The 14,685-nt window shown below is 39.3% G+C and overlaps 1 pseudogene; it reads left to right on the top strand.

Moving 5' to 3' along the window:
- Positions 1-9,644, top strand: part of LOC127556487 (zinc finger protein 665-like) — a 34,157-nt pseudogene extending 24,513 nt beyond the window's left edge.
- Positions 9,645-14,685: the final 5,041 nt, after the last annotated feature.

Below are 14,685 nucleotides of genomic sequence, written 5' to 3'. Positions count from 1 at the left end.
ATCCAAGACAATCCCAAAGGACTAATGATGAAACACACTTGATACCTTCTGAGAAATTATTGCTATTGATTGAATATAGACTGCAGCATGCCATATTTCACTTTATTTCTTTGAGTTTTCTTTTATTCAAGTATTTTTGTACAGAAGGATTAATAGAAATATTTAGTGTAATTGCACATGAATAACCTGTATCTGCTAAACATCTCAGGAAGAGATTAGAGGAGGGGAAGAAGGCTAGAATTTGGAATTCAGAATTTTAAATGTTAAAAAGAAATATTAGCTAATTTGATTATCATAAAAAGCTTGTGAGGTAGATGATATTATTCCCATTTTACACTTGAAGAAACTGAGGGAAACAGGCTATGTGATTTGCTGGAGCACTTAGCTAATACGTTTCTAAGACTGGGTTTGGACTCAGAACTTCGTGGATTCTGGCCCAAGTGTCTCTTCATTGCACTACCAGATGCCTCTTACTGTCTAAATAATGTCTAAATCTATGGAATCATCCTTCTGTGAAGAAAGTTGAGAAAACAAAATTTTTTGATTCCAAAGTGGTTTCCAGATGCTCTTCCCATTCCCCAGCAAAGTTCCCAATAATAAAATACCATGGAAACCATCCTTGAGGCATCGTGGGAACCTCCTGTGACCTGTGATCTGCTTAACATGTCCCCTTTTCCTAAAGAATCACAAATTTCTCTTCATCTTTTCTTTATCTCCGTGCCCAGGTCTTCCAGTTCCCAGAGAAGATTTGATCTCCCATTTTGAGCAAGGGGAAGTACCATGGATGCTGGAAAGAAAAGGCCCAAGAAACTTTTGTCAAGGTGAGTGAGGTTATCACAAGAGATAGCCTCCGTGACACAGTGAACTGGACTTGGAGGCAGGAAGATCTTGATTTTTTCAGAGACTTTTTGGCAGGGGGAATCTGGGCATGGAAATAAAAATAGCAAATAAATACTAATCCTCAGTTTCCCCATCTATGAAATGAAGGGGTTGGACACCACGCCCCTTCACTTCCTTTCTGGTGATAAAACTATGAGTCTATAATATCCATTGTTTGGAGGTTTGGCTCATGAAAGTCTCCTGAAAAAAATTTCAAAATGATTTTTCTAATTCAAGCTTTTTCCTGGACCTTAAAGTCCACAAGCATGAAGTGCCTCCTCTGTGCCAGACCTTTTGCCTAAGTCCTGGAGATTCAAAGAAAAGTAAGGAACATCCCTTGCTATCAAGGAGCTCACAGAGCAGTCGGGGAGTTAGATGGACACAACTACGTAGAACTTACTAAACAGATGTTTAGTCAGGAGAGAAGATTGAGGAGTGGAAAAGGCTCGTTGTGGAAGGTGTGCTTCAGAGAAGCATTCCAGGTGTGAAGGACAGCCAGGGAAAACCCATGGATATGGTTTGTACTGTTCAAGGCACAGAAAGGAGGCCTTTACTACCAGATTATAGGATATGAGGAGGCGAGAGGGGCCAGAAAGAGGACTGGAAAGGGAGAAGGGCTCCAAGAGTACAAAAAGAGAATTTGATGTCGTCCTGATGCCATTGGAGAATGTAGTGTACTTCAGGTGAATAATAAAAAAAAAAAAGATTGGCACTCAGGATGTGGTTTTAGACATGAGGAAAGAGTAAGATATAAGGGATCACAGGGAAATGAAATATGTTCATGGATATGACAGCTAAGGAAGTAGTAGTGTATGTCCCACAAAGAGTACATCTGTCATGATAAAAATTTGTGATAAGGAGAAACTGAGACACAAAGGTCTGAGTACAATCAATTTATGAGCAATTGTTAGTAAATAGGATCCTAAGTTCTCCAGTAGCTGGGGATCCATCTCTAAAGAATGTTCTCTTCTTTAAAATATAATGGTTCTCTCTGGGAGCAGGCTTCTTGGGGAGGTTTTCTGGAGGCAGCCTTAGTTTCAGTTAAAAGTAATAATCACCCAAATGCAGCCAGGTGCTAAAAGTTTAAATCTTATATTGTGTCCTTCAAAATAGCCCAGTTAGTTTTTCTTAGAGGCCTCTCTCTCTGCTTGGTTCCAAGAGCTCTTGCAGTTGTCCTTTGCCTCTGCTTTCTTCAGCCTCCAGCCAGCACAAAGGTAGAAGATAGAATGAATCTCTCCTGTCTCCGAGAGAGGGCTTCTGGCTCTCCATCTCCCAGAGTGCTCCTTCTGAATCTTGTCTCCTTGCCTGAGGCTGGGCAGCTTTCTGGAGAGCCTTTCAGACCAGCCTTGGTCTCAGTGGGGGAAGTGCAGGAGGCCAGCCACCCTGGGGGGATGAATGAATCTGGTTGCGCCTCTGACAGAGGGCTTCTCCTGAGCTGACTTGACTGGCTCACTGAAGCTCTCTTTATGCTCCTTCTCCGAGAGTGGGATTGTGGGATCCGAGAGTGGGATTATGGGTTTCCTCCCAGAGTACTCGCTGGCCCTAAAAGCTTCTTGCTTATATGAGCTCTCTAAAGGTGTGAACACAAGCATTATTTCTATCAGTTCTACTTAGTACCTTGTTTCTTCTGGCCCATAGCATCTCCTTGTAGGATCAGATCAATCATACTGAACCATCCAAACTAGATAATTATTGTCTCTATCAACTCTAATGAGTTAACACTTTGTAAGGATTCCAACACATCAGGTAGTCAGAGAGGTTGGTTACACAAGGTACCAGTGATGCAAACTAAGTTCAGATCGTTATTATTGTGACATGAGGATGGCTTTGATTTGACTCACAAAGGGGATTTCTAGAACTCAAAGCAAGAGGAAAACCACAGCTAACTAACAGCTGCTGGAAATACTTGTGGTGGACAAACATTTTCATCTTTCCTTTCCTCCTTCCCCCTTTTGCAGTGGGCAAAATCTCAACAGATTCTGAGTCTTTGTGGTTAGGATGTAACTCATAGGGAACTTCTTTTTTTTTTTTTTCTTTTTTTTTTTTTTTTATCATAGCTTTTTATTTACAAGATAGATGCATGGGTAATTTTTCAGCATTGACAGTTGCAAATCCTTTTGTTCCAACTTTTTCTCTCCTTCCCCTTTGCCCTTCCCCCAGATGGCAGGTTGACCAATACATGTTTAAATATGCTAAAGTATAAATTAAATACAATATATATATATATACATGTCCAAACAGTTAATTTGCTGTATAAAAAGAGTCAGACTTTGAAATAATGTACAGTTAGCCTGTGAAGGAAATCAAAAATGCAGGCAAACAAAAATAGAGAGATTGGGAATTCTGTGTAGTGGTTTATAGTCATCTCCCAGAGTTCTTTCCCTGGGTGTAGCTGGTTGAGTTCATTACTGCTCTATTGGAACTGATTTGGTTCATCTCATTACTGAAGAGGGCCACGTCCATCAGAATTGATCATCCTATAGTATTGTTGTTGACGTATATAATGATCTCCTGGCCCTGCTCATTTCACTCAGCATCAGTTTGTGTAAGTCTCTCCAGGCCTCTCTGAAATCCTCCTGCTGGTCATTTCTTACAGAACAATAATATCCCATAATTTTCATATACCACAATTTATTCAGCCATTCTCCAATGGATGGGCATCCACTCAGTTTCCAGTTTCTGGCCACTATGAAGAGATCTGCCACAAACATTTGTGCACATGTGTGTCCCTTTCCCTTCTTTAGTATCTCTTTGGGGTATAAGCCCGGTAGAAACACTGCTGGATCAAAGGATATGCACAATTTGATCCCTTTTTGAGCCTAGTTCCAAATTGCTCTCCAGAATGGCTGGTTGTATTCACAATTTCAACAACAATGTATCAGTGCCCCTGTTTTCCCACATCCCCTCCAGCATTCCGCATTATCTTTCTCATAGGGAACTTCTACAGATTCCACCCAAGATCCATATAATCAAGTTTACATTTGATCCACAAAAATTGATTTCAGTGATTAGATAGTTTTCTTTTCTTTTCTTTCTTTTTTTTTTGCTGAGGCAGTTGGGGTTAAGTGACTTGCCCAGGGTCACACAGCTAGGAAGTGTTAAGTGTCTGAGGCCAGATTTGAACTCAGGCCCTCTTGACTTCAGCTGGTGCTCTATCTACTGCGCCATTTAGCTGCCCCTTAAGATATAATTTTCAATCAAAAATAAAAAAATATAATGACACAAGAAGTGTAAAATATAATCCAATATGAAGCAAATATAAAATTGGATACAATCCACAATAATTAAATAATTCAAAATAATTTTCGGTTTTACACAGTCTATGAATCCGAAAATGATATAGTTATATGTTGGCATTCCTCTGCTTCAAAACACATCAAATTTGGTAATTTCAACAGGAACTGTGCTTCAGCACTTGATGCTGGGCTTTTGTTGCCCTTGGTTGTTGGCTTGGTTGAGAAGGAGGGATGTGAGTTGGCCAGGAGTTTGCCCTGCTGCTGCTGTTGCTCTTGGCCTTGGGGGCCTTGGTGGGCAGGTTGGAGCCCACAGGCCTGAGGTGGTGACTGTTGGTGGGCAGGTTGAGAGGCTGTTCCTATTAGACAATGTGACCCAAGCCGATAGTCTCCTGGCTCCCCAAACAGTAGGACTGGAAGGGGCATGGAGTGGCTGTCGTACTCAGCAGGAGGAGAAGGAGCGGGAGAATTGGCGTGATCAGCAGCAGTGGTGGAGATGGCATGGTAATGGCTGTGGAGCACCCAGAACTCCTGGCAGCCTTGGACCCCAGGGGGAGGCCCTAAGCAGTGGAGTGCACAGGACCATAGCTTCTGCCTCCACATCCAGGGTCTCCAGCCCCAAAGAAGTTTGGCTGGTGTGGGGTGGATGCTGAATATGATTCCTCTCAGAAAGTGAACTGGGCTAAGAAGAAAGGACCGCGGCTGCGCTGGGCTGGGCTGGGCTGGGCTGGGCTGGCTTCTCTGCAGTTGGCAGCCTTACTTGCGCCTTTGGGGAATTGGGTGGGAATGCATAGTTAGGCTGTGGATTGGCGATGGACTCCTTATGGGAAAAATTTGTTTTTGCCACTCATTATGCCTTCTGGAACTAATTAATGATGAGTACTAATGTACCATTACACAACCATAGAACTCTTTCTCAGTTTATCCTATTAAATTTACACAGAATGACTGTGATAGTGCATCAGAACTGATTGATTAAAAAGAAACAGGAAGGACTACAAACCCTCTTAAAAATATAAAGAAAACTGGCATTTGAAGAAAAGAATGAAAGTACAATTGAGGCTCCGCAAAAGGGTGGGGAGAGGGGAGAGGCTGGACTAGGGAATTGTGGACTTCCAGGCACTGCAGAGCTCTTTCCTTGGTGAGTCTTGGGATTCAGGATCTTTGATGGTTGAGGGTCTTTCGGTGGAACCCAGCAGCTACCAGCCATCTGTGGGAGAAGACATGCCCCATTTCTACTTGCTCCCCAGTGAGATTTCCTGCCCATTTCTGGGATGTTCTGAAGGGCAGGAGGGACTCCCCTGGGGCGGTAGCATCTATACCTGGTAGCTGGGCTGCACACCCTGACATTAGACTACTTGTCTGGGTGTGGAGAGTACATATTTGGAAGAATGGCAGTCAAATTGCCCTAGCACTTAGGAGTTGTGTACCTTATGTGAACCTGGGACAAAGGTCTAAGACTTCTCTACTTAAGCCAGCAGGCAGTGCATCATATTAAGCTGACATAGTTACTGAATAACCAAGTTGTAGAGTTACACTAGTTGTAGAGTTGTACTGCTTCTGGGCGCCAAGTGTATTACTTCCACTGGGCAGTTGTTAAACTTTTGCTTAGCTGGTGGTCTGTATGCACACTTACAAACAGGTGAGCATATAGTAAGAAAAGTTTTTCTTTAAAAAAAAAAAGTACAGTAGAGAAAGGTCATCCGCTACTATGGTGTAAAATTCTAGTCTCAGCTGATGTTGGTTAAGTCACTCAACCATTCTGAGCTCCTGGCCCGAGGTGTGAATATAATCAGGATGCTGGGCCTGATCGTGTCTCAGGTTTGTACCAGGATTCAGTATCATTATATGTGAAGTTCTCTGTAGATTAAGTGATCTTGGAGAGGTGAGCTAACGATTGAATCTTATCTAGTTGAGTTTGAAGAATCTTCTTCCCTAAGGAAATAGATAATAAATCACTTAACTTTATATTAATGGAGGGAAGAGAGTATATAACCTATAAATGTTTATTTGTTTCCCTTAGATGGAAAGATGAGGCTTGAAACCAGGAAGACTACTGCCCCGCTGAGTATTTCTGTGGAACGATCACAGCAGCAGAGATTCATGAAGGATGGTCACTGCAACCTCAGTTTGGGAGAAATAGGTGACTCCGATATCAAGATAGAGAAAAAACAAAAGAGTCACTTTGAATTTGACCAAGATGGAAAGAGTTTTAGACAATGTTTAGGCCTAATGCGCTCTAAGAAAATGACCTCAGGGAATGACTGCTCCCAGGATAAGGAATGCTTTTCTGAACAAGTAGAGCTTGTCGAGGCTCAAGAGAAGCCTCCTGAAGTGCAGACTTATCAGTGTGATCAATGTGAAAAGACTTTCAGCTTGAATGAAGACCTAATTAAACATCAAAAAAGTCATAGTAGAGAAATGGTTTATATATGTGATGAAGGTGACAAGGCCTTCAGTTGTAATTCAGACCTCATTAGCCATCAGAAAATTCCTGATGGAAAGAAACATGGCTATAATGAATGCGGTAAAACCTTTAAGCGACAGTCTTGCCTTGTTCACCACCAGAAATTTCATACTGGTGAAAAGCTATATAAATGTATGCAGTGTGGAAAGGCCTTCAGGCAGCAGTCATCCCTCGTATCCCATCAGAGAATTCATTCTAGAGAGAAATCTCTTGAGTCTTATCAATGTGGTAAAACAGAGAAGTCATCCCTTATTGGAAATCAGAGAACCCACAATGGAAAGAAACTTTATGAATGTGAGACTTGTGGAAAGTCTTTCAGTAAGAGCTTTAGTCTTGCTTTTCATCAGAGATCCCACACTATAGTTAAACCTTATGACTGTGATCAATGTGGAAAGACTTTCAGATACAGATCCAGTCTTACTGTACACAATCAGAGAATCCACACTAGAGTGAAACCTCCGGAGTATGGTGAAAGTTGTGAAAACTCGTCTCTTGCACATACCAGAATCCACACGGGAGAGAAATCTTATGAATGTATTCAGTGTAGGAAGACTTTCAGACAGAGTTACAACCTTGCTGTGCATCAGAGAATCCACAGTGGAGAGAAGCCTCATGAGTGTAATGAATGTGGGAAAGCTTTCATTGAACACTCATCCCTTATTGTACATCAGAGAATCCACACCGGAGAGAAGCCTTATGAGTGTAATCATTGTGGCAAGGCTTTCAGGTGCAATTCGAATCTTGCGAAACATCAGAGAATCCACAGTGGAGAGAAACCTTATATATGTAATAAATGTGGAAAGACTTTCAGACAGAGCTCCAGTCTTGCTGTACATCAGAGAATCCACAGTGGAGAGAAACCTTATAACTGTCTTCAATGTGAAAAGACTTTCAGATGGAGTTCTAGTCTTGCTAAACATCAGAGAATCCACAATGGAGAAAAACCTTTTGAATGTTATCAGTGTGGAAAGACTTTCAGACATAATGCCAGCTTTGCTGAGCATCAGAGAATCCACACTGGAGAGAAACCTTATGGCTGTAATCAATGTGGAAAGACTTTCAGATGCAAGTCCAGTATTGCTCTACATCAGAGAATTCACAATGAAAAAAAACCTTATAAATGTAACCAGTGTGGGAAGAATTTCAGACAGAGCTCTGATCTTGCTGATCATGAGAGAATCCATACTGGAGAGAAACCTTATGACTGTAATCAAAGTGGGAAGGTTTTCAGATGCAAGTCTAGTCTTGCTTTGTATCAGAGAGTCCAGGGTGGCAAGAAGCCTCATGAGTGTCATGAAGGTGGTAAAGCTTTTGTTGAACACTCCTCCCTCGTACACCAGACAATCCACACTGGAGAGAAACCTTATGAATGTAATCAGTGTGGAAAAGTTTTCAGACGCACCTTCAATCTTGCTCGGCATGAGAGAATCCACACTGGAGAGAAACCTTATGAATGCAATCGTTGTGGAAAGACTTTCAGATGCAGCTCCAGTCTGGGTAAACATCAGAGAATTCACACTGGTAAGAAACCTTACAAATGTAATCAATGTGGGAAGACTTTTGCACAGCCCTTCAATCTTGTTGAACATCAGAGAATCCACACTGGAGAAAAACCATATGAATGTAATCATTGTGGAAGGGCTTTCAGATGCAGCACCAGCCTTGTTGAACATGAGAGAATCCACACTGGAGAGAAACCTTACGAATGTAATCAGTGTGGAAAGGCTTTTAGACGCAGCTCCAATCTTGCTCGCCATCGAAGAACCCACACTGGAGAGAAACCTTATGAATGTAATCAGTGTGGGAAGACTTTCACACAGACCTTCAGTCTTGTTGAACATCAGAGAATCCACACTGGAGAAAAACCATATGAATGTAATCAGTGTGGGAAATCTTTCAGATGTAGTTCTAGTCTGGGTAAACATCAGAGAATCCACACTGGGAAGAAACCTTACTAATGTAATCAGTGTGGAAAGACTTTCACACAAACTTCCAATCTTGCTCGCCATCGAAGAACCCACACTGGAGAGAAACCTTATGAATGTAATCAGTGTGGGAAGACTTTCAGCTCCAGCTCCACCTTGTTGAACATGAGAGAATCCACACTGGAAAAAACCTTACGAATGCAATCGGTGTGGGAAGATTTTCAGATGCAGCTCCAGTCTGGGTAAACATCAGAAAATCCACATTAGAGAGAAAACTTACGAATGTACTCAGTGAAGTAAAACCTTTCAACAACAGTCATCTCTTATTTCCCATAAGAGAATTCATACTCAATAGAAACTGTATCACTGTCATTCATGAGGAAAAGCATTCAAATGGAGCATATAGCGTTAGATGTCAGAAGTTTCATTCTGTCCACAAGCTCAATATAAATTCATGATGGAAAAATCTTCAGTCAGATTATCTCTTTACATTCATTCATAGTGGAGAGAAACACTAGACATCAGAAAGCAAGATTTATAGAAGCCATGATTGAGGGAAAGTCTTGACCTATAGCCCATACTTGAATGGACATTGGAGAAATGATGCTGGAGATAAAACTTAAGGATCTAATTAATAAGGGAAGATCTCCTGCTTCAGTACAGACCTAATTAGACACCCCAATTTTTGTACTGTGCAGAAAGCCCTACAAATATAATTTTTCTGTGGATTTTTAAAAATTACTATTCAAAAATAGTCCATATCATTCATATGCACATAACTTCATCAAGCAAATGCCGATTGATTAATACCTACTTGTTGTCTGACTGTTTTTGTACACAAAAAATTCTAATGGAAATATTTTGGTAACTGTTGGATATTTGTTTCTGTAATGATTTCTTTTGGCACTAAGTGAGGCAGTGGATAGTGTTGCTCTAGCCTCAAGACCTGAGTTGAAATTCATTCTTAGACACTTACTCGCTACGGGACCCTACAAGTCACTTAATCTATTACTGCCTCAATGTTCCTCATCTGTAGAATGTATATACTAATGATACTTGCCTCCAAGGAGTGATGTGAGGATCAAATGAAATAATACTTGTATATTACTTTGTAAGTATTAAATCACTATTTAAATGTTAGCTGTTGTTATTCTTTGGACTGCTGAAGTCATTGGCTTAAAGATACTGACATTTTAGTCATTTGTAATTTAAATTGACATTCTAAACTGTAAAGGAAGGCAGTATGTTGTAATGACAGGGTGCTGGGTTTAGCATCAGGAAGATGGGTACACCTTAGGTGTTCTCTACTGTGTAACACTGGACAAGTAACAACTTCTTTTTGCCTCATTTTTCTTATCTAAAACAAGGAAGTCAGCCTTAGTAGTTTGTATAGTTCCTTCCAACTCAAAGTATTTATTCCCATATTTATATGTCCCTATCGACAGTTTCTGTTCTAATGAATATGAAATTATAGCATAACTATTCTGTAGTACTTAAAAATAGAAATGGAGAATTTGAGATGAATCAGGTGCATAATATACAAAAGGAAATGGGAATTCGATCCAAGGTGGCCAGCATGCTTATCTAGCTCTTGCAATCCACTTCTTTTTAACGATTTAAACAAATGTGTCTAAATATTGAACAAAAAGAAACAACAGAAATGTCAGTGAATTGTTTTTGCTGTTCAAGGAAGTTTAGGAGGATATAAAGAGACATTTGTGGATGCAGGGGTGGGCACTAGCTGGTAACCTGGGGCAGTGGAATTGGCATTGACCTAGGGGCTTTGGAGCTGACAGCAGCAGAGGCAGAAGCACTGGAATGGCAATGGGGCTATAAGCTTGGTTATAAAGAAATATCTTGGGATCCCAGAGCTACTGCTGTGCACAGGAGAATTTGGCAGCTCTGTCATCCATTACCCAGTTTCCTGTCTGAATTTCAGATTGAAGATTCAGTCACATAGGGGGCAGTTGCCCTATCTGTGTAAAGAGACGTGACCAAATCTGTGCTTGTCATATCACTTTGGAATCACTAAAAACTTACAAGCTTGTAGACCTAGCAGTAAAAGTGGCAGAACATTTAAGGCAGAAAATCAGGCCAGATCTCTTCTCTCCTCACTTCCCCACTCCTCTCCTCCCCCCCCCCCCCAGTTGTGAGCAGAGTTTTATAATGGAGAAATAACAATCAATGAATTGGGTATGCAACTATATAAACATGGAGACAAAGTCAAGAAGTAGACTGGGAAAATGAGCAAAAAATGATCTGGCCTTAAGTAGCTACTGTGGTGACAGGGAAATTCAAGACCCAAATACAAAACATCTTTGAGCCTCAAAAGAAAATGCAGATTGAACACATGTCCAATTAGAATTCCTTGAAGACTTAAAGAAAGAAAAAAGCAAAAGTTTAAAAAATGGCAGAAGAAACTTTGAGAAAAAAAAAAAACAAACAAAAATTATGGCAGTAGAACAAGTAGTAAAAGAGGTACAAAGGATACAGAAGAAAAATTCTTAAAAATAAGAATTGGCCAAATGGTAAAAGAGGTACAAAATTTCAGTAAAGAAAATAATTATTAAACAGAATTATTAAATGAAAGCTAATATATCTACGAGACATTAAGAAATGATGAAGTCAAGGACAGCTAGATACTTCCTGGCTGTGTGATCCTGGGCAAAGTCATAACCCCAATTGCCTCAAAAAAATGATAAAGTCAAAAAAAAAAAAAAGTTATAAATATGAAATATCTCAGAAAAAAAGTTATTTGGAAAAGAGATTAAGGAGAGATTTAAAAAATTCCTGGATGATCTGAAAGCCATAATTTTTTTTTTAAGTGTTTATCAAGAAATGTATATCAAAAAATTATAAAGGAAAACTAACTAGATACCTAGTAATTCAAGGGCAAAGTAGAAATTCAAAGGCTGCACTGACCAACTCCTAGAAAAAGTTTCCAAATGCAAACTCAGGCTTATTTTGAACAAAACCCAGAAGTGTCAGGTAAAGGAGAAAGTATAAGCAATTAGAAAGCCAATTTAAATACCATGAAGCCACAAAAAGAATTATATAAGATTTAGCAGCTACTTGTAAGAACACTTGTAATGTTATTCTGGATGACAAACAAGATAGGACTAAAACAGGTGCAGCTAAATGGTGCAGGCAGGCTTCAGCCCTGAAGTCAGGAGGACCTGAATTTAAATCTGGTCTCAGACACTTAACACATCCTACTGTGTGACCCTGGGCAAGTCATTCAACCCCAATTGCCTCAGTTTAAAAAAAAAAAAAGGATTAAAACTAGGAGTAACCTCAGCAAAATTCAGTGTGATATGTCAAGGAAAAAAATGAATACTTTCTGAGAGAACTTAACTGTTAAACGTTTTTAGGGTCTAGAACTGAATAGAAAGAATGACATGTAAACACAAAATTCAAGAGAAGCATAAAAATAATATAATAAACCACTTCCATTCTTATGTGGGAAGATGATAAATGTATCCTTTTAAGAACCTTATGATGATGAGGGTAGTTGGGAAGAGACGATACAAAGATTTTGTGTATGAGTTTATTTTTTTGGGATAATCTCAAAAAAATAGACAAGTGAAAGAAGGATGCACAGGGAGGGGACAGTAAAGAAAGAATGGGGAAACAGAAAAAATAATGCAAGGAAGACTTTAAAATGGAGAAATAATTGATCAATGACTTGGGTATGCAACTATATAAACAATAAATTAAAAATCTTTAAACACCAAAATGGAAATCTTGAAATCAAAAATTTATAAAATTGAAAGTAAAAAAATTATAAACAAGAACTTAGAAAATACATGAATTACTGGCTAGTTTGATTTAAAAATGTAATTACTCATTAAAAATAAAACAGGTGAATGTTCAACCAATGAAGATGAAATTAAAGCAACAATTAGGAACCATTTTGCCCAACTAGGAATCAGTTTAACTCGATCTAAATGAAATGAATATTTACAAAAATGTAAGCTGTTTAGATTAATAGAAAGGAAATAAAGTATTTAAACAATCTTACGAATGTAAACTGAAGTCGTGAATGAACTACCCTAAGGGAAAAAAATCCCATGAATCAGTTGGAATTAGAAGCAAATTCTATGTAACATTTAAAGACCAATTCCAACTGGAAAAAAAAAATTCAAAAACTGCTAAAATAAGAACATAGGGTTTGCCAGTAGGATAGTTCATCACTCTTAAGAAGGTAGCATTTAACACAAAAGCAAAGTGAAAGTGAAGCTTAGATATACGATTCTTAGTGCAGCAAGAAAGCAGATAAAATTGACTTTTGTAAATAGCAGTAATAATCCAAATGCTTTTATGATGTTCTGAAAGCTTTGGGCTTAAGACCTATACTGCATCTGAACTGCTTGTACTTGATAGAGTCACAGTGGTCAGTGGTAAGGACATGATCCTAGAGAGATGGTCTGGACACTTCCATAGTGTTCTCAACAGTCATGCTATTGCTGAAGCCATTGGCAATAACCTGAGGTTGGAGTCAATCCCTCCCTAGTCAAACTTCTAACTGAAAAAGAGGTTTTAAAAACCATTACACTGGCTGCTCTTATGTGGCAAAATGCTTAGTGCTGATTCTGTTTCAATAAATATAAGGCAGAGAGTCCACTGTTTAAAAAAAAACAGAAATTTGGGTTATTTTGGTAAGAAGCGGTTGTCAGTATGATAATCAGGAGATCAAGGATGCTTTTATTGTCCATCTCTGTAAAGGGATAGGAAATGGGTGACAGTCACAGGGTTCTTTCCCCAGGGCCAGCAAAATCCCTGGAAGAGTTCTTAATACAAATCCTTCACCTTGAAGATGGTCATCTACCTGACTTCAGAAAGGACTAAGGAGCAATTGATATAGTATAGCCTCTGAGGCTGAAAAGCCACAAAGTATGGATTAATTCTCTGCCACATGTGCTAATTTTGCTCACAATGAACACCAAGGAAACATTCTCCACCAGCCAACGACATGCTAACCCCTCCATGGGACCATTGGTTAAGGCAAAGGGATAAAATTTTGAATACTGTGGATAAGTTGACTTACCTTGGCAAGATACTTTCCAGTGTGTACACTGATACAGATGATGAGGTTGGCGCTTGGTGTTTGGGAGTCTCCGAAGGAAAGTGGGAAAGAAAAGCTATGACCTCATTGTTGCATGTCTGTGAAGGTGGATAGTATGCCGGTGCCATGCCAGGAAACTGACTTGCTTTCATTTGAATTGTCTTGGGAAGATTTTGAAGATCACCTGGCAAAATAAATTGTACGGCACCTTGAGGTTCCTTCTTGGGCTGAACTGCCAAACTCTAAGGTAGAAAGTTCAACACCTGTGTTCTGGCCACATTTGAATGTGAACTTTTGAGGAAAGACCCCCACTTCCAATCAGGATGCCCCCATGATTTACATCCTAGGTCAGTTGTGAAGATTGTTTTAGGTAATGTTCCCAATGGCTGCTAGTGATAAGACAGTATAATTTATAATATAATATGATATACTATAAATCATAATCTAAGTTATTGTAATGTAGTAAGACTTGACAAAATCTAGTCAGATTAACATTCCAGCAATTAGCTCATGTGATGAAAACCAGGTTGGATCTTGGGAAGTCAACTTTATGAACTACAGAGCTAAAGGAAGAACATCAGAGTAAACTACCCACTGAGGTACCTTATTCTTATACCTCATGATAGCATTTCAGACATAAATGAGCATCACGATTACAAGGTGTTTTATATTACAAAATTTTAGTTTTATCTGTGATGGTTCGATTTGTTATGAAATGGAGAAATATGGTGGTAATAACACCCTTGATGTTAAGTGAGGGAACAAAGTGACTTAGCAAAAATCATATAACAGGATAAAACATCCTAACTTCTGTTTGATTCTAGGTAAAAGTCCTAATTAACCTCTTTGAATAGCCAGTCCTATAGCAACCACTTTATTCATAGGGTATCTAAATTAACCAGCTGGGAAACGTTCTTGTTTCAAAAGGAAGTCATACAACAGAAACTGAACAAAAGGGTCATTACATTAAGGCCGTCCTTTTTACTTTCCCAGCACAAACATTTACTTTTAGTAGATCTGCGATCCACTCTTTGATCTGCTCATTGCATTTCCCTTGAATGTTGCACTACTGACTTGATGATAATTCAGAAAACTTAATTGAATTCAAAACTAAAA

Source organism: Antechinus flavipes, chromosome 3, assembly GCF_016432865.1.
Source record: "Antechinus flavipes isolate AdamAnt ecotype Samford, QLD, Australia chromosome 3, AdamAnt_v2, whole genome shotgun sequence".
Taxonomy (NCBI): Eukaryota; Metazoa; Chordata; class Mammalia; order Dasyuromorphia; family Dasyuridae; genus Antechinus; species Antechinus flavipes.
Note: the sequence above shows the minus strand (reverse complement) of the source record. Positions and strands in the feature narration are given on the sequence as shown.